This window comes from Oreochromis aureus, linkage group 9 (genome assembly GCF_013358895.1).
Source record: "Oreochromis aureus strain Israel breed Guangdong linkage group 9, ZZ_aureus, whole genome shotgun sequence".
NCBI lineage: Eukaryota > Metazoa > Chordata > Actinopteri > Cichliformes > Cichlidae > Oreochromis > Oreochromis aureus.
The window spans coordinates 24630239-24648887 of record NC_052950.1 but is presented as its reverse complement, the minus strand read 5'-3'; the positions used below and the strand labels follow the sequence as shown (position 1 = coordinate 24648887).

At 40.7% G+C, this 18649-nt stretch overlaps 1 protein-coding gene and 1 long non-coding RNA gene across 2 annotated transcripts in view; one reads left to right on the top strand and one right to left on the bottom strand.

Annotated features, from left to right (window-relative positions):
- LOC116310336 (retinol dehydrogenase 12-like) overlaps positions 1-18649 on the bottom strand; it is a 124464-nt gene that overhangs the window by 18072 nt on the left and 87743 nt on the right. The window lies entirely within an intron of this gene.
- On the top strand, positions 9898-13645 carry LOC120441813. Its single transcript, XR_005614307.1, has 3 exons — positions 9898-9942; positions 13042-13199; positions 13518-13645. It is a non-coding gene; the product is annotated as an uncharacterized LOC120441813 (long non-coding RNA).

Here is an 18649-nt window from a genome sequence, read left to right as displayed (position 1 = left end):
TGTACATGTGATTGTTTATATTGTCTCACTGTGTCTCTGTTTTACTTTGGCAGCCTTCTATTTGGGAGATTTTCCCTTAACATTTCTTGGTCCTTCGAAGCCGGATGAGACGGCCTATTTAAAGCAGCTCTCACAGAAGGCGCCTCACCAGGTCCCGTCGGTGCGAGAAGCCCACGTTGAAGTCTGCCGGCAGCTCACGCACTAGGTGTGTGATAAAACCCAAGAGCGTGAATTCGGGTCTTGGTCAACGTTTTACAAGTGGTCCGCACCGTCGGGGGCTGATCAGGTGCATCTGAAGAAACCAGCGCCAAGGTAAGACAGACTACTTTGAGATAATAAAGGTTTGCGCAAAAAACGCAAAACGAAACTTAAGACTCGTCCCAAGACAGACTGGAAGCATTAAGCTCGTCTTGAGGACTGGTAGTCAGCTCGCCCGCAGAGGGTTGGAAGCACTAAAATAAATATTGAGCTCGTCATAAGTGATTGGTAGCTCCCCGAAAGGGTAAAATAGGCCTAGCTCGCCCACAGTGGCTGGAAGCAGTACGCTCGCCTTAAGAGGCTGGTAGCGTGAACGCGCGTTAAAACTGTCTGTCTTTTATTGTCTATTTTTTTGGTGGAATAAGTTGATTTCTACAGCACAATAAGGAGGCTGAACTATTCCACTGATTTGTTTACTGTTGGTTGCTGAAGTACTGGTGAATTGAGAGGAAGGTCGTGTTTTATCACGTAAAGGTGACACCGCTTTCAAGAATAGCTTGAAAGTAGAAGGGCGTGTCAGCCACCTCTCTCTGTTCTCGTGCCAGTGAAAGCGCCGCAGGTGTGTGTGTGTATTACTAAGCGCTAAAAGAAGCATAAACTAATAATGGGTAATAAAGCAACAAAACTCACTGCTGACGAGCAGTGGCTAGAAAAGAAATGTCCAGGCGCCGGACAAATTAGTGCATATAGATGGAGAAATCCAAAGAAAACTAAATGTCCCACGTGGGAGGAAAATGCATTAACTAAATTATAAGAAACCCTCCAAGCAGAAATAAATACTGAAAAGGAAGCTAAAAAGAAATCAAAGCATACACAAGAGTTGTAATATTTTAAAGCATGGAAAGAGGAATGAAGTGGAATAAACAAAAGGTTAAATTAAGGTTAACTTAAATTAAAGCAATGAAACAAAATTGGGAAGACAACCAAGCTGAATGAATAGAATGCGTGAAACCAGATAATTCACACAAAATATATCAAATAAAAAGAGAGATGCATAAGGCATATTCAGGCTGTGTCATTGTTCAGCCAAGGAAAATGTCTCCAGCTTGGGAAGGTGTGAAGCTGCAGGTTCACACAGACCCGTGATGGATACATAATAAAATATAAACTAATATACTATTGTATATTAGTAGTAAAGTAGTGTATTGTGATATACTATTGCTGTTATAAAAAAGGAAAAACAATACAATGATAACATTAATAATGACATACTATTAATAGGAAGAGGCACCTCAGTCAGTTATGATGCGAGGTGGAAGATTGTTAAAAGTAGTCTGATTCAAGCTTAAGGTTTGCTCAAACTCAGTACAATGATATAGGAGATGAAGAAAATAAGGAAATAACTACACTAATCAGGTGCATAGAGACACTTGACCTGCTTGTAAACCTGTCATCTTAGATGAGACTTTGTTAAGGTGAAGAGCAAACCTATACTAACAACTAATAAGCCAAACCCTGTATACAACAGCTAAAGCTACAGGTTTGAGAAGCTGAATAAAATGAATTAAATATGTGGACACTACCAAGCTGATGAGCAAGTTACACATTTTTTTATTTTTATTTGTTTTTTAGAGCAGAAGCTGCATATTAAAGGTCACACATGCAGCTGTCTGTGAGCTCAGTTTTTTTCCTCACACTTCTGCTCTGTTTCTGGCAGCAGCTTTTTCTTTTTCTTTTTGTGTCCTTGATGATGATAAGTCCAGAGCCAGCTGAGAGCTGGGTTATCTGTTTTGTTTTATGTGACAAGGCTGAGAAATTAAAACTTAGTTTCTTGTTTTGAAAAAAAAGAAGAAAAAAAGAGAGGTTTTGTGTTTCTCAGTCAAGAACAACTACAATTTCATTTTCTGTTTTGAGACAGGATAATAATAATAATAATAATAATAAAACAAAGAGTGATGTTTTGTTTAAGTGTTGAAGCAGGCTAATACTGCAACATATCGTCTAGTGCATGATCTGCGAGCAATATATGAAATCATCTTATTTATCTTTAAATAAACTCCAATTATGGAGACCTGAAGTCACATGCTTAGGGCACACCCTCAGGTGAAGGCAGAAAGCTACTAAACAAAGAAAAGAAGCTATACAAAATGCGCCACAGCCACAAAACTAAGTATTCACATTCTTTCTGACTCTTTGTGAGCCTGAGTTATGACCTTGGCTCCCTGTTTTTCTGCTTCCACCAAGGGTGGGGGTGACGCTCCCGTGGCTCTTTACTATCACAAAAAAAAAAAAAGACAGGCCTCTGCTCTCTGAACACAATACTCTTTTTAACTCAGCGGTATGAAATGTCATGAAACAGTGTAACTCACAGTAAATCAGCAGTATAGGATAATACAAACCTATCTAATAAATCTAATGATTTTCACATTCTTTTAACTCAGAAGTGTGATGCAAACTAAAACTACATACTGATTACACAAGAAGTATGATGTGGCCTACAGCAGTATCATGATTCACTCATTTTGATTACAGGTATAATGTAATATATGACAGCATAATAATCTCACAACTGCTACAAGCACATTTGCCTTTCTTAACACACGCGAGTGAAAGGCAACTGTTAAGAAAATGCCCTTTTGGGTGAGACAGGCCCAGAGGCCCTGCATGCAAGCGTGCTAACACACATACATGCAATGAAGAGCAGCTTACACTAGAGCACACACTATATGTGCGCCTCTATATCTCACATTGGTGTTAAAACAGGAAAAACTTAATAGTTTTGTTATCAACTGCTGAATTTACCCACTACTGACATTTAATTCTCCAGCCTGCAGGACAATAGGTGAAACGTTTGTGAAAACAGAGAAGGAAAAATAAAGACACAGAGAGAGTCTGGTATGACCAAGCAGTGACCAGACAATAAATTTAGTTGGTAATACAATAAATTGTGAGATGCTTTCTGCTTGATTGATGCAACACAAGTAATTTACATGGGAGGAAACTCCTCATGTGATGCGACATTTAGCAGTTTGCAAGTGTGCAGCACATCAGAAGAATGACTATGAAATTACAAAGGGAAACAATTTTACTGACAAAGAATGAACAAAAAGCAGCTCCCACAGCTGAGCAAAGGAAATGGCTGAAATGTGGAGCGCAACTAAGAGATGACTTGATGATTTGTGAAGGAAAACCAATACTTCCAAAATCTCTACACAAAACAACAGCCTTAGTGACACATAGAGTTACTCTTCATGCATCAACAGGAGGGATAGGAGATATAATCTCCAAAACACTTTTACACTCTAAATTTCGAAACTTCAGCAAAAGAATTTGTCAGAACATGCATGATTTGTCAAAAACACAATGTACAAGGGAATCTCAGACCAAAGAGAGGTCATTTTCCCACACCACCTCATCCTTTCCACACAATCCACATGGATTTTATTGAACTAAATGAATGCTAAGGCTCAAAATACGCTCTAGTGATCATAGACGTATTCTCAAAATGGCCAGAAATCTATCCAGTAAAGAAAGCAGATGCCATTTCAGTAGCAAAATGCTTATGTAACCATTTTATTCCAACATATGGCATCCCCACTCTGATAAGATCAGATAATGGGACACACTTTGTCAATGAGGTAATCAGCAAAGTCTCTGAAGCACTAGGGTTTAACATCAAATATCACTGTGCTTATCATCCTCAAAGTGCCGGCCTAGTAGAAAGGACAAACGGCACAATAAAACAGAGGCTTAGAAAATGTATGGAAGAAACAGGAAGGCCGTGGCCAGAGTGCATAGGCCTAGTAAAAATGTGGATGAGATTAACACAAGGTTCACAAAAACTTACACCTTTTGAAATCATTCATGGCAGACCATTTCCACTGCCAATCACAAGTGAACCTTTAGATAAATCAATCAGAGAAACTACACTAGCAGAATGGATGTCGAAGCTACTAGAAAACAAAGATATTGTTTTGAACAATAAACTGCCTTCTGAATCTTCTCCAGTATCTTGCAGGTTGAAGCCAGGTGATTGGGTCCTGATTCGAGTGCTCCATAGAAAGAATTGGAGCTCGCCCGTTGGGAAGGCCCATACCAAGTGCTTATCACCACACCAACTGCCTGTAAGATAGCAGAGAGACCATCTTGGATTCACCAAAGCCACTGCAAGAAAGTGAGTGACAGCCCAGACTCATAGGCGCCGGCACCCCTACCTTCAGGTGATCTGACTGGTGAAGGGAGGGCTGATCGGGTATATCCGCCCTCTGCTTCTTGCCAGTAGTCTACCTGAAGGATCTAGGTGTGTTTGGTCGCCATGAAGACTCCTGTTGTCCTCGTGGCTGTCCTCCTACTCTCAGCAGGACTCCTCATGTTTCTAGAGGATGGTACAGAAAACGAACAGCACCATCTATGGACGAGATGGACGCATGACAATTCACACCTCCGTGACATGACACAAGACCACATTCACCCATGGATGAATAACGCATGGTACCGCTACGTACATGACAGGACTAAGGGAGAGCCTAATAACACTGCATGTTACGTCTGCTCCCACATGCCATGCACTTCAACACATCCCACTTTTTATGGAAACTACATGAATAAAACACAAGCCAAGTGCGCTGCCAGCTTCATGGGCATTGGCTATCAACATAAGAAAATCATCATTGATGAGACAAGCTCTGTCATCTATGCGCTTAACCTTCTTTAGTATGTTTCAGGGACCACCCCAATACGAGGTAATCACCGTCGAAAACGCTGGACTTGACAACGGGCGTGTGACCAGCTCTTCTGGATCAACTTCAACGTGACGAATCGAACACGTCCATTCACTTCCCAGTGTTCTTGGACCAAACCCCAGGAAGAACCACTCCATGTGCTACCGACAAGACAACGGTAACAGACCCTAGGCGACACCACCAACTGTAACCAAACCACAGCCAGCGGAGAGGGCGCACCTGTAAACACGTCCGCGCCCAGCAACGGCACCTACTGGGTGCAGGGAATGGCCTGGCTGTGTGGACAACGTGCCTACTTCATACTGCCACCCGGATGGACGGGCACCTGTGCCCCAATCTTCATTTCAGACCACACCTTCAGGATGTCAGCTGTAAATAGCTCTCAGACTACAAGACAACGACGAGACGTCTCCACACTACAACCACATGATCCCATCTATGGCAGTGATGTGCCAGAGGAATTTAAGCTTTGGACCACCGGACAAAAGGTCCTCCACTCACTGTTTCCATGGGTGGGCACTGGAAAGAACATGTTAAGAATTGAAACTTTGGATTACCGCTTTGGACTGTTCCTGAATGCCTCATGCAAAATCAACAATCAACAAAATGAAGAGATTGATGCCCTGCGCATAACTGTGATGCAACACCGAGTCGCACTGGACATGATTCTGGCTGAGAAAGGAGGACTCTGTATACTCTTTAACAACACATGCTGTACGTACATTCCAGATAATGTTCACTCTTCCAACATGACCGACGCCTTACGCACGCTGAAACAACTCAGGGACGCTCAGCAACAGGACTATGTCACAAACACTGAGGATTGGCTTACCTGGCTGTTGAGTGGTTCCTGGAAATCTCTTTTAATAAAGGACTGGTTTTTGTAGGAGTTCTTCTACTCCTACTCTGTTGTTTTACTTCTTGTATTTTGCCATGTGTACAATCAATGATTAATAAAGTTGTTGCAGTTCATGTGCAGGCATACCTGACACTGCCCATGGACGAAGATGATGATGATCCCCTGACACTGAAATGCTGTGATACACCAATGTATGACGTGCTGATTAAAAATGCGCTGCAAGAAATCATGCACAGATAATAAACCAATGGTGTTTTAACTAGTGTGAAAGTTAAACAACAGGAGGAAATGTGAAAAGATTTTGTTTATTATTCAAATATGCTTTGCTTGTAACTGTGTAAACTCTGAATGACGACTCACCCTGATAAAACATGAAACCTTGCCTATGCTTATCAAATGCCTGTGAAGACAAGTTCCTGTGCAAAGAGCAACGGAAAATGCCACTTAAGCAGACGTTTAGTATAGTACGGACAGAATGTTTAGTAAGATATGCATTTGTCAGTTAAGCAATCTATATTCTGAGAACAGGCGGAGACTGCCTCCGTCTGCTGTGTAACCTACATGCCTATATAAACTGCAATAAAGAAGAGTACTGGTGTGACTCTCATTAGAGACGTTCACCCCATGTACATGTGATTGTTTATATTGTCTCACTGTGTCTCTGTTTTACTTTGGCAGCCTTCTATTTGGGAGATTTTCCCTTAACAACTAATTACGAAATACTGTATCCCAAACTTGGTAAAGACTTTTACAATAAATGTACTACATCAAATAAATACCACAAGAGAAAATTTGTTACAAGACCACCCACAACTTATAATTTATAAATTAAATAACCAACAACACAAATGACTCCTGTTACTTCAAGAGGAACGCTATCCTGCTGCACTAATTCTGCACAAAAACATCAAACCGGTGGGGCATGTTTATCAGACTTATGATGTGTCATTTCCCCAAATATAATTAAAAGGCCAAAATCCTTTTTTAAAAACTAAATTTGTATAATAACAATGAGAGGGTGTATTGTGAGCCAGGCGGTGGCCAGGAGCGGAGGTCCTGGCGGACCGATCCCCGACTGGCTACCAAGACTGGCAATTGGAACATGGAATGTCCCAAAAGCGGTGTTCTACCTGCACTATGTATAGTGCGGGTGGAGCACTGCTGACTTCGACTTCGACTGAGAAAATTGTCGGGCGGTGGAAGAAATACTTACCTCCTTAATCCCACTGGCATGTCTTCTGTGGAGAAAGCAGAGTCTGGGGACGAAGGGGATGACCCGCCAATCTCTGCGGGCGAGGTCACTGAGGCAGTTAAACAACTCCTTGTTGGCAGAGCCCCTGGGGTGGATGAGGTCCGCCTTGGGTTCAGGAAGGCTCTGGATCTTGTAGGGCTGTCTTGGTTGACATGTCTCTACAATGTTGCATGTAGATCAGGAGCAGTACCCCTGGATTGGCAGACCGGGGTGGTGGTTCCAATCTTTGAGAAAGGGGACCGCAGGGTGTGTTCCAACTACAGGGGAATCACACTCCTCAGCCTACCAGGGAATACCAGGGAAAGTCTATGGCAGGGTGCTGGAGAGGAGAGTCCGTCCGTTAGTCGAACCTCGGCTACAGGAGGAACAATGCAGTTTGTCCTGGTCATGGAACACTGGATCAGCTCTTCATCCTCTCAAGGATCCTTGAGGGTGCATGGGAGTTTACCCACCCAGTCTACATGTGTTTTGTGGACTTGAAGAAGGCATTTGACAGTGTCCCTCGGGGGGTCCTGTGGGGGGTGCTCCAGGAGTACCAGGAGTATGGAGATTCTGGCCCATTGCTATGGGCCATTCAGTCCCTATACAACCGCTGCAAGAGCTTGGTCTGCATAGCCGGCAATAAGTCGGACTCGTTCCTGGTGGGTGATGGGCTCCACCAGGGGTGCCCTTTGTCAACGATTCTGTTCATAATTTTTATGGACAGAATTTCTAGGCATAGCCAAGTGGTGGAAGGCTTTCACTTGGGTGGTCTCAGGAACCTTATCACTGCTTTTTGCAGATGATGTGGTCCTGTTGGCTTCATCAGGTGATGGCCTCCAGCTCGCCTTAGAACAGTTCGCAGCCGAGTGTGAAGTGGTGGGAAAGAGAATCAGCACCTCCAAATCTGAGGCCATGGTCCTCAGCTGGAAAAGGGTGGAGTGCCCACTCCGGGTCAGGGACAAGTTCCTGCCCCAAGTGGAGGAGTTTAAGTATCTTGGGGTCTTGTTCACGAGTGACGGGAGAAGGGAGCGGGAGATCGACAGATGGATTGGTGCTGCAGCCGCAGAGATGCGGACGCTGTACTGTTCTGTTGTGGTGAAGAGAGAGCTGAGTGTAAAAGCGAAGCTCTCAATTTACTGGTCGATGTACATCCCTACCCTCACGAGCTGTGGGTAGTGACCCAAAGAACGAGATCGCGGATACAAGTGGCGGAAATGGGCTTCCTCCGAAGGGTGGCTGGCCTCTCCCTTAGAGATAGGGTGAGAAGTTCGGCCATTCAGGAGGGGCTCAGAGTAGAGCCGCCGCTCCTTCACATTGAAAGGAGCTAGCTGAGGTGGGAACATCCAGGTGGCCTGGGAACACCTGAGTGTTCCCTCGGACAAGCTGGAGGAGGTGGCTGGGGAGAGGGAGGTCTGGGCTTCTCTGCTTGGGCTGCTGCCTCTGCGACCTGGCCCGGAGAAGCGGAAGAAAATGGATGAATGGACTATGAGCATACCTGTGATGTGTAAAATTTTGGTGACACATCTCATGTTTGTCCAGTGTTCCATTATGTTGATGGTCAGTTAACACGGATTCATTGTCTGCGGTTGGAAATGTTGGAAACAACATTTTAACTGATGATCAGTAATTCCGGATTTCAAGTGAGTTTCAAAAGCTTGAATCTGTAAATATTGTTGCAACTAGTCAACAAGTCAAAACTCCTCATTATAGACTTGAAGGTATACACAAATGTCTTAAATCTTTCGTTTTTTCCAGTCTCAGAACAGAAATAGCCAAACAACAGTTAATGACAGGTGAATTATAATTTAGGTATGTGGGTAACTAGAAAACCTTGACCTGCACCTCACTTGAAATGTAACTTCACATCGCATCAATGTAGCCTGCATGGGTAATACAGTGTTGTCCATTTGTGCCCTCTAATAAGTCACAGGCACTACATAGATCCTGATTTCTTTTAACCTGTTACTGTCAGAGACAACAATAACAGTAATAACAGGTTAAAGCAACTAAGCTTCCAGACAAGGAAGTTATTGAAACAAAAAAATATCTTCATGAGAGTGGCCTACTAAACCTCAGGAGGGAAAAATGATCAGATAGCAAGGTCAATAAACTGTGCTCTTTGATTTTAACCAATGGCCTATCTGCCTCTTTAAATATATTGCATCAGTGTCTAATATTAGAAGACAATCAATATAACTGTCACGGTCCTGGGTCGGTGACCCAGTGTTTTGTATCTGGTTAATGTTTGTTTCTTGATTATTTGTTATTCATGGTTGTCACTGTTAGCATTTATGTTTCTGTCCTAGTATTTTCGGAGTTCTAGTTCTTAGGGTTTGTTATTTGGCTTCCATGTGTTGTGTGTTGTCTTTTCTGTGCCCTCCTGCCCCATGTTTTCTCTGTTCCACCTGTTTGCAATATTGATCTTGAAAGGAGTGTTGTGTTTAGACTGTAAAACTGTACCATACAAAAGTTATTAAAGATTTTTTGTTTCATTAGAGCAGCCTACTAAACCTTGGTAGAGAAAAATGTTCTGATAGCAGGGTCGATAAACTGTACTCTTTTATTTTTTTTAACCAAAGCCCTATCTACCTCTTTAAACATATTATTGCTTCACAGTCTAATTATAGAAGCCAATCAATATAACTACTATATATGGAAATGTCCGGGTTAAACACACACGATGAGGAAAATGAATTTTGAAGTGAGTGTGGCTAAAAGTAAGTGAAAGTGCAGTACACTGTAACATCAGATCTCTTATCTGCAAGTTGACCTTAAACTTCATGTCTGTCTGTCATATCTAAAGCATGTGTTTAAACTTTGCCGTTCTGCAGTAAAGTCATAAAAATGCTGATTATGAAATAAGTGTTGCATTTAGGCTGAAGTATCAGATCCAACTTCAACATCACAAAGTGAGTATTGAAAAATTATATGCATTTGTAACTTTAAGGATTTTGATTAGTACAACCTGAAATTTGACCGCTCCCCTCAAAATTGTATTGACATGTTAATGCAGCCATGAATGGAAATTGCACTCCCCCTCATGTGTTAATGTGACAGGCTGCTTGCAAAAAAGTGCCTAAGATACTATTTAAAAGTTGTTCTTTGTTGAGTCAGTTTTTATATTTGAATGATTCACAGGTAAAAAAACAAAAAAACCCCCCAAATGATTGGTGCACAGGCAGTTCACAGACAGTAGCTTAGCTACTGTACAGTACTATACTGAAAGTCCAAATAACCAGCTACTACTGTCTAACGCTGGCAATGTCTTGGTATTTGTCGGTGCTGTTTTCCCGTAGGGACAGACCATTACTCCTGCATTGTTGATAAGGATGTTCAGTTTTGGCTCATCTGTAGAAAAAAGTTAAGGAAAAAAAATGAGAGAGCGAGAGAGAGATAGAGGGTAAAACATATGCAACTTTTCAGGTGTGTTCATATGGATGTTTCTTTATGCAGAAAATCATTTTACCTTTGTTGATGGCTTCAGCAAATTCTCGTATAGACTTACTGTCTGACAAATCAAGTTTCATGCAAACAATATTTTTGTTGCCTGAGCTTTTGATGATGTATTTCACTGCTGTGCTTGCTTTCTCCATGTCCCTGTATGCTATGACCACCTTTTCTGCCCCTAAAAGGAAAAATAAAAGACGGGAGTTAAAACAGCACATGCACTGAATGCATGGGCAAAGTGTAGTTCAGTGCGTGGAGAGCGCCCACTCATGACAATATTTGCACATTACATTATTCCTAAAATACTTCAGAAGTTTTTAATGTGGATAGTAAGAAACAAGACCAATAATCACTTAACATATTAGAAAACAAGCACACTTCTGCATAAAGACAAACAGCACTTAGTCACTTGCAGTTATTTGTAAACTATTTTAGAGAGAAAAAAAGAAACTAATCTGCCTGACATACCCAAAGGCAGTTTCATAATTTGCCTGACAAAGACACCTTTTTTGTAGTTTTGCCTTTGTATACCAACACTACCACCACAGTGAATGTTAAACCACCAAGATGTACCTAAAGTTCAATTCAATTCAATTTTATTTATACAGCACCAAATCACAATAGCAGTCACCTCAATGCGCTTTATATCGCAAGACCCTACAATGCATACAGAGAAAAACCCAACAATCATATGACCCCCTATGAGCAAGCACTTTGGTGACAGTGGGAAGGAAAAACTCCTTTTTAACAGGAAGAAACCTCTGGCAGAACCAGGCTCAGGACAGGCTTTTAACAAAATTTCGCATTATCCATTTAAGTACAGCCATTTTCATCCCCCATTTTCAATGGCCCGATTAATTAGACAAGCAGGATCAACAATTTCATGGCCAGGATAAACGATAAGGAGGCCTTATTGTTTCACGATAAATGAAGCAGACACATCTGAAGTTGATTAAAAGTCTTGAGTTTGTATTATATAGCTTTTCACTGAAATTCAAATATGATATCAATTTAAGTGAGGAAGGCCATTTTCAGGCTAAAAAACTAAATAAGCCTATAAAAGTTTAGGAGAGGCCAAGTCAAAAGCCTGGCAGATTCTTAAAAAGAAGGAATCCGCTGGTCAATGCTCAAGACCTCAAAGACCACAGAAGGCAGCTAAAATAGATGATTGCAGAATTATCTTCATGGATAAGAAAAACAATTTTACAGTATTTAACAAAGTCAGGAACACTCTCGAGGAGGTAGGTCTATCATTGATAAGGTATATAAATCAAGATTAGGCCAAATACAGCAAAACTGATCGAACAATGCTTCACAGAGCAAGTGGATATGAATGAAAGTGTACTGCAAAATCAATCATTTCTGAAGAAAAAGGCAGAAAGACCAATAAATAAGCAACAACAGAGCATATCTAGCAAAGAAACCTATTATGGGTTTCAGAGTCAGGCAAAGTCAGACATGACTAATCATTGACTGCAAAGGATTTGTCCATTCTGTCACGAGCTGGGTCTGTGACCCAGCATTTTGAGGTTAATATATTCATGTTCCTAGGCAGATTGTAAGGTTTAGTTCTTGTATTATCAGGTTGTTTTGAGTTATTTTTTTTTTTTTTAATTTAGGTTACTCTATGCATTCTGAGTTATGTATCTTTCTGTTCACTACATGTTCTTGTCCTCAGTGTACTCTCAGTTATGCCTGTGGTAGGTTCTCCTTGTTAGTGTATCTACCTGTCATGTTTCATGTCTGTCGTGTTATCTTGTTATCAAGTTCATGTCATGTCTGCGTTTTATTATGGTTCCTGTTTTATTTTGAAAGAGTCTGGTTTTCTTTGGTCATTGTATTTAGTTTGAGGTTTTCTGTGCATTTATTCATGCACAGCGTTTCAATCAGGTTGATGTTTAGACTTTGACTGGGCCAGTGCCTACTGGTTATGATGGTCCGGTGGAATCTGAAGCCTACACGCCAGCCTTCATGAAGGTATGCATGTTACTGCTCTGTCTGGGTTCAGGTTTAAATGGCCTCGCTGATGCAAAGATTGATGTATCTGTTGCACTGTTGGTTAATCCAACATAAATTCAGTATTTACTGAATAAGCATTATTTCTTGGACACTGCACAGTTGGTTATGCAGTTAGAATGAGCAACATAATTTGACCCTTTAGCTCTGTGTCCAAAATGATGAACTCAGCAACTCAAAATCTGAGTTGCTATTTGAAACACATTTAAATGGGGGATAGCAGATTTACCATGTCTACTCCCCCTCCCAGGGATTGCTCTTGGGGAAAAACAAAAAAAACCAACAAAAAACAAAAAACACAAAAAACAAAAACAACACACCTTCCAGAAAACCAGCAGGAGGCTTTCAAGACTGGTTTCACTGAGGGGTTCATGAGGTCTCAAACTTTGACTCAGAGAACACAAGGCATGTGGTCCAGACAAAGACACGGTTACCTGTTTTTCATTATAACAGTTGGTGGCAGTGCTGAGCTGAATACAAAGACAAAGACTGACTGATTTTTTTTTCTTTTTTTTTTTCTCTTTTTTGTCTGTTATGTTTTACAGACTCACTGAGGAGAACCAGGTTGATCCTCTTGGTCCTCCTCGTCATTGGTTGTCAAGTGTTCTGTCTGTGAGGTGCCCACACTTGAAAAAGACCAGACTTTGAATTTCACTCAATTTTTTGACCAGTTTCTTAGGTAGCCATTTTGCTGGATGGATAGGTAGGTGAAAAACCTTTAAACACAAAAATAAAGACCATTCCATTAATCATTCAGATAAATTAAATGCTATAATATATATATATATATATATAATTACCATAATGTACTAGTGTGCATGTAGGGTTTGACAGATTATTTTGGTGCATGATACTGTGCTTTAACATATAAATATCTATACAAATTATTTTTTATTTCATGACTGTGCTCAAGCTTAATGAATAACTGGTAGAAAATAAATGTGTGCTGCAGGAGGCAGCTGTTACTGTGAGAAAGTGTAAATTTGTATTTATTGAACTTATTATTTTGGGGATCTCGTAGTGAGGTTCCGCACCACATCTGGCCTTGACATCCGGGATTGGGGGCAGAACTCAAGAATCTGGTCAACCAGGTGGACCTGAACACAGTGGATGGGAAAGAGATGGTCACAATGAAGAAGCTGGAGTTTGGTAAGGACATGATTCTCATGGATAAATGAGTGATCACAGTGCTGTGATCTGCTCTGCAGCCCTGGTATTACTGAATCAGAGACAAACTTTATGGACCCCAGCAGAATCTTCTGCTACAGTGTAACTGCAGGGCATTAGAAAATGCAGGAATAGCACATTATTCACATGGCACATTTAATTACAAGAGCAACGTTGACAAAGGTTTTGTACAGAAATACAAAATAGCTAGTACCAAATAACTTATAATATTAGTACCAAACACCAAATCACTCACATACTGTATTAAAAGCTAGCAAATACAAATGTGTTTCTAGATAAGATTGAAAAAGTAGGAGCTTGTTTGATGTATAGGGATAAATTATTCCACAGTTTAGGTGCTACAACCCCGAATGTTCAATCACCTCCATGAACCAGCCTAAACCTTGGTATGACTAAAAGCAAAAGACCATTTAATCTAAGAGATCTAAAGGGCACATATGCTACACCTGAAAAGGGGATAAATCAATAACGACGCTCAGACACAATGCTTTTCTTTCGGCAGCTTCATTGCGAATAAACATGCATACAAAAGTATTAAACATCTTAACAACGCTGTACATTCTCTGCTAGTTCTAAGACAACATATCTCAAGACCGTTTTCTTTCCTTTCCTTTTACTTACAGATTAAATTAAATGTAAAAATTTACAAAATTAGCTTATAAATCAATAAACAAACTTAGATCATTAAACTTAAATGTACTGAAAGTAAACAAAGCATTCATATAAAATTATTAATAGGCATTTGTCCTTTCACACAAAATAAACATGTGCTTCATCTAGATGAAATACAAAATGCACACAATGCTGTATGTTTCATACACAATCTGGCAAGATGGTGCTCCATGCTAGCCACCAACAGAGCGCTTAGCTTAGCTTAGCTAGCTGCTTAACAGTATCCTAACAACACAGTGAACATAAATCATCTAAATATTCCTAGTATCTCCTTGGTACATCTGGAAACACGGTCAGTACAGCTCAACATATATGTTTGTCCAGTTCAGAAGCAGAAATGTTCATTTACTACCTGAAAAGGGGATAAATAAATAAAGACGCTCATACACGGTGGAATCTGTATCTCTTTCATCATCTTCATTGTGAATCAGGCATCTTTTTTTTTTAACAGGAACTTTATTAAACAAACAATGAGTATGTAACATATAAACAGATGTAGTATACAAGAGAACAGAACATGAATACAAATAACCAAGGTGTAACTACAGGGGTCCAACAAAGAATGGCCACGCATCATACTGATGTCTTCGGAAATTTATTTCTCTCTCTCTCACACTCTTATTGTCTTCAGACACCGTGAAAACTGAAGAAACACAAAGTTTACAACATAAATGTTTTGAGCTTATCTCTCATGTATAAATAAATGAACTAAATTAAGCATGAATCTATCACAGAAACATATGAAATAACCAACTTTATTTTAACTGTCTCAGGGACAGTTACACTCCCACCAAATTACTATGATTTATGAAATATGTGAATAATTTGAATAAATCTAGGAATTTACAGAACCAAACAGTACTTAATTGTGACAAACTCGCAAGTCAAGACTAATACTTTAACCATCCCCTACACAGTTTTAAAGAAGTTCTATTGGAACATTCTAGTTATTTTCTATTAGGACCACTAATTTATGTATATTGCGTTCAAGAATGGATGGTTTATTGAGCCTTTCGCCCTCTTTCGCTAGTTTTCTATTTCCTAGTTGTATTCTGGCTTTCCGAACCAGACCATCTTCATCTTTACAAACATCCAGTACTCTCCCAAGCTTCCATTCACTGCGAGGGATTCCTTCTTCTTTCACAATGACAATGTCGCCTATTCTCACATTTCGTCTTGGAGAGTGCCAGCGTTGTCTTAGTGTGATGTTTGAGAGGTATTCATTTCTCCATCTACTCCAGAATTGCTCTGCCAGATATTGAACTCTGCGCCACCTTTTCCTGCCATACAGATCTTCTGGCACAAATTTTCCAGGTGGAGGCAGTGGTACAGAGGTTTTCATGGTGAGTAAATGGTTTGGGGTGAGTGACTCTAAGCCTTTGGGATTACTGATGCTGTCGGTGGTGAGAGGACGGCTATTCACAATTGACATGGCTTCATAGAAGAATGTTCTCAAAGAAGCATCATCTAATCTTCCACCACTCTGTGAAAGGACCTTGGTTGAGACACCCCTGACTGTCCTTATCTGCTGTTCCCAAACACCTCCCATGTGACTGGCGTCAGGCACATTCATAACAAAGTCACGTATTTCCTCCTTGAAAGCATCTTCTTGTGCTAATTTTATAAGCACATGACTTGCTTTTCTCCTGTCTTCCACATTTATACCCTCTGTTGCATTGGCTCTTTTGGCTAGTTGCTGGATCCTAGCAACTACATTTACTGCTGTATGCCATTTTGAGAACCTTTTGAGTCTCCTTAAGAAGTTCCTGTCCTCTACTACCTTTGTTTGTAGTATTTGTGTCATTTTGACCTCTGGATCACCCACCAGAAGGTCTGGAGTTGAGTCTGGTGTGACAGACTCTTTCCCACAGGAAATGAGGTCCAATGAGCCGCTGGATTTTGATTGGTGTCAACATAGTGCCACTGTGCTGGATCAGTTGCTTCTCTGGTTCTTTGCACTCTGTTAGCAACAAAAACGTGAAATCTGCGGGCTTCATTGTTAATGTAGCCCAAAACCACCTGTGAATCAGTCCAGAAATACTCTTGGTCAATTTTGAGCTCCAGTTCCTCTTTTAGCATTCTGCTGACTGCTGAGGACACCACTGCTGCTGTTAATTCCAGCCTTGGTATGGTTACAACTCTCGTGGGTGCAACTCTTCCTTTGCCCATGACTAAAGAGCAATGCACTCTGTCTTCACTCACCTCCTGGATATATGAGCACTGACCATACCCACGATTGCTCGCGTCTGAAAAGTGGTGGAGTTCTATTCTCTGGACTTTCCCAAGGCTTTCAGGTACAAAGCATCTTGGAATTTGGAGTCTCTGCAGGTTCTTCAGATCAGTGACCCAACTCTCCCATTGTGGCTTCAATTCACCAGGCAGTGCCTCATCCCATTCAATGCTCTTTAGACACATTTCCTGTAGCATTTTCATTCCTATTAGAAGGAAGGGAGCCAAGAAGCCTAAAGGGTCAAACACAGAGGCTATAATGGAGAGAATTCCCTGTCGTGTTACTGGTTTCTCCTCCAGGGAAACTTTAAAGGAGAAGGTGTCACTGCTTACACTCCACCTTACTCCCAACACAGTCTGAACTGGGAGTTGATGATGACCCAGGACTTCTCTGTTGTTGGATATGAACTTGTGGAGCCGTAGTCTTGCCTTTGCACACACCTTCCGCAGATCTCTCACTAGTTCAATGGCTGCATTCACACTTTTTACACTGATTAGCCCATCATCAACATAGAAGCTACTTCTGGTGAAGTTGGCTGCTGTGGGATGTTCCCTTTCATTTTGGCTCGCAAGATACTTCATTGCATAATTTGCACAGCCTGGTGAGGATGCAGCCCCAAAAAGATGGACTTTCGTGCGATACTCTTTTGGTTCTGTGTCTGTTTTGCCATTTTCCCACCACAGGAATCGCAAGTAATTTTTGTCCTCTCTGTTTACATGAAATCTGTGAAACATTTTCTCTACATCACAGATGATTGCAATTGGGTGTTGGCGAAATCGGCAGAGTACTCCAGTCAAACTGTTGATGAGATCAGGTCCAGTCAAGAGGTGATCATTCAGAGCTGTGCCACTGTACTTTGCAGAGCAGTCAAACACAACCCTGATTTATTATTTTTTTATTTTTTTATTTTTATTTTTTTTCCCGGTTTTCTTGGGTGATAGATACCTTGATGTGGAATATACCACGTATTTCCTTCTTTGGGATCATCCTCAGCTCTTTCTGCATCACTTTCCTTGAAGACATTGTCCATGAACCTTACATAATCGACCTTAAATTTGGAGTTTTCCTCAAACTTCCCTTTCAGGTGCTTAAGCCGCACCAGAGCCAGATGCTTATTTTCAGGCAGCTGAGGGTGTGCCTTAAAGGGAAGAGGCATCTCTAGGTGCCCATTAGCATTCTGTTGTATTTTCTCATTTAGCAGTTGCATGAACTGTATGTCATCTTGTGATATGCTCTTTTCTCTAGGAGCTGTGTCTTTGAAGTCTGACTCAAGTACTCTGACGATGGTAAATGGCCTGTATTTGTATACCGCTTTACTAGTCCCTAACAGTGTTGGTCAAGTTACTTGAAAAAAGTAATCAGTTACAAATTACTGATTACTTACCCCAAAAAGTAATCCCATTACTTTACTGATTACTTATTTTCAAAAGTAATTAATTACTTAGTTACTTTTTAAAAACACGATTTACAACCTGAATAGGTGATAAAGCGATAGATCTTTCAGCCCAATTCTACTTTTTCTGCATAATAAATCATACAAAATGTAATCAAATGGAAACGTCTCTTTTTAAAACTTTAAACTTTAAATCTTTTAACTTTATGCATCAAGCAAAAACTTAATTATATGCAACATTCTCTGACTGGAAGAAATTTGTTTAACATTTAAACCTATTTTCTGCACATTCCAGCACATAAAATAAAATATTTTTTTGTGTATACACTCACTCTTTCAAATAGATGCAAGTAAAACACAGCAGAAAATAAATAAAATCAAAGACTAGCGGTCCTGTTGCTCTATTTTCACCTGTAAAGCAGGACTGGGGTAGGCGGAGGTTTACCCTGGTGCAGGTGTGCCGCAGCGGTCAGTGGAAGAATCAGCGAGTTTCTCTGTGAATTTCACATTACGTCGTAGTACACTCGGTGCTTGCTTGGAAGTTAAGGGGGTTTTTTCGCTGTAAAAAGAAGTTTTCTTCCCACGCACAACGGACACTAATGTTTTTGTCACTTTTTATGGAATCAAACTCAAAATAAGGTCAGTACTTCCACGCTTTAAACGCTGCGTG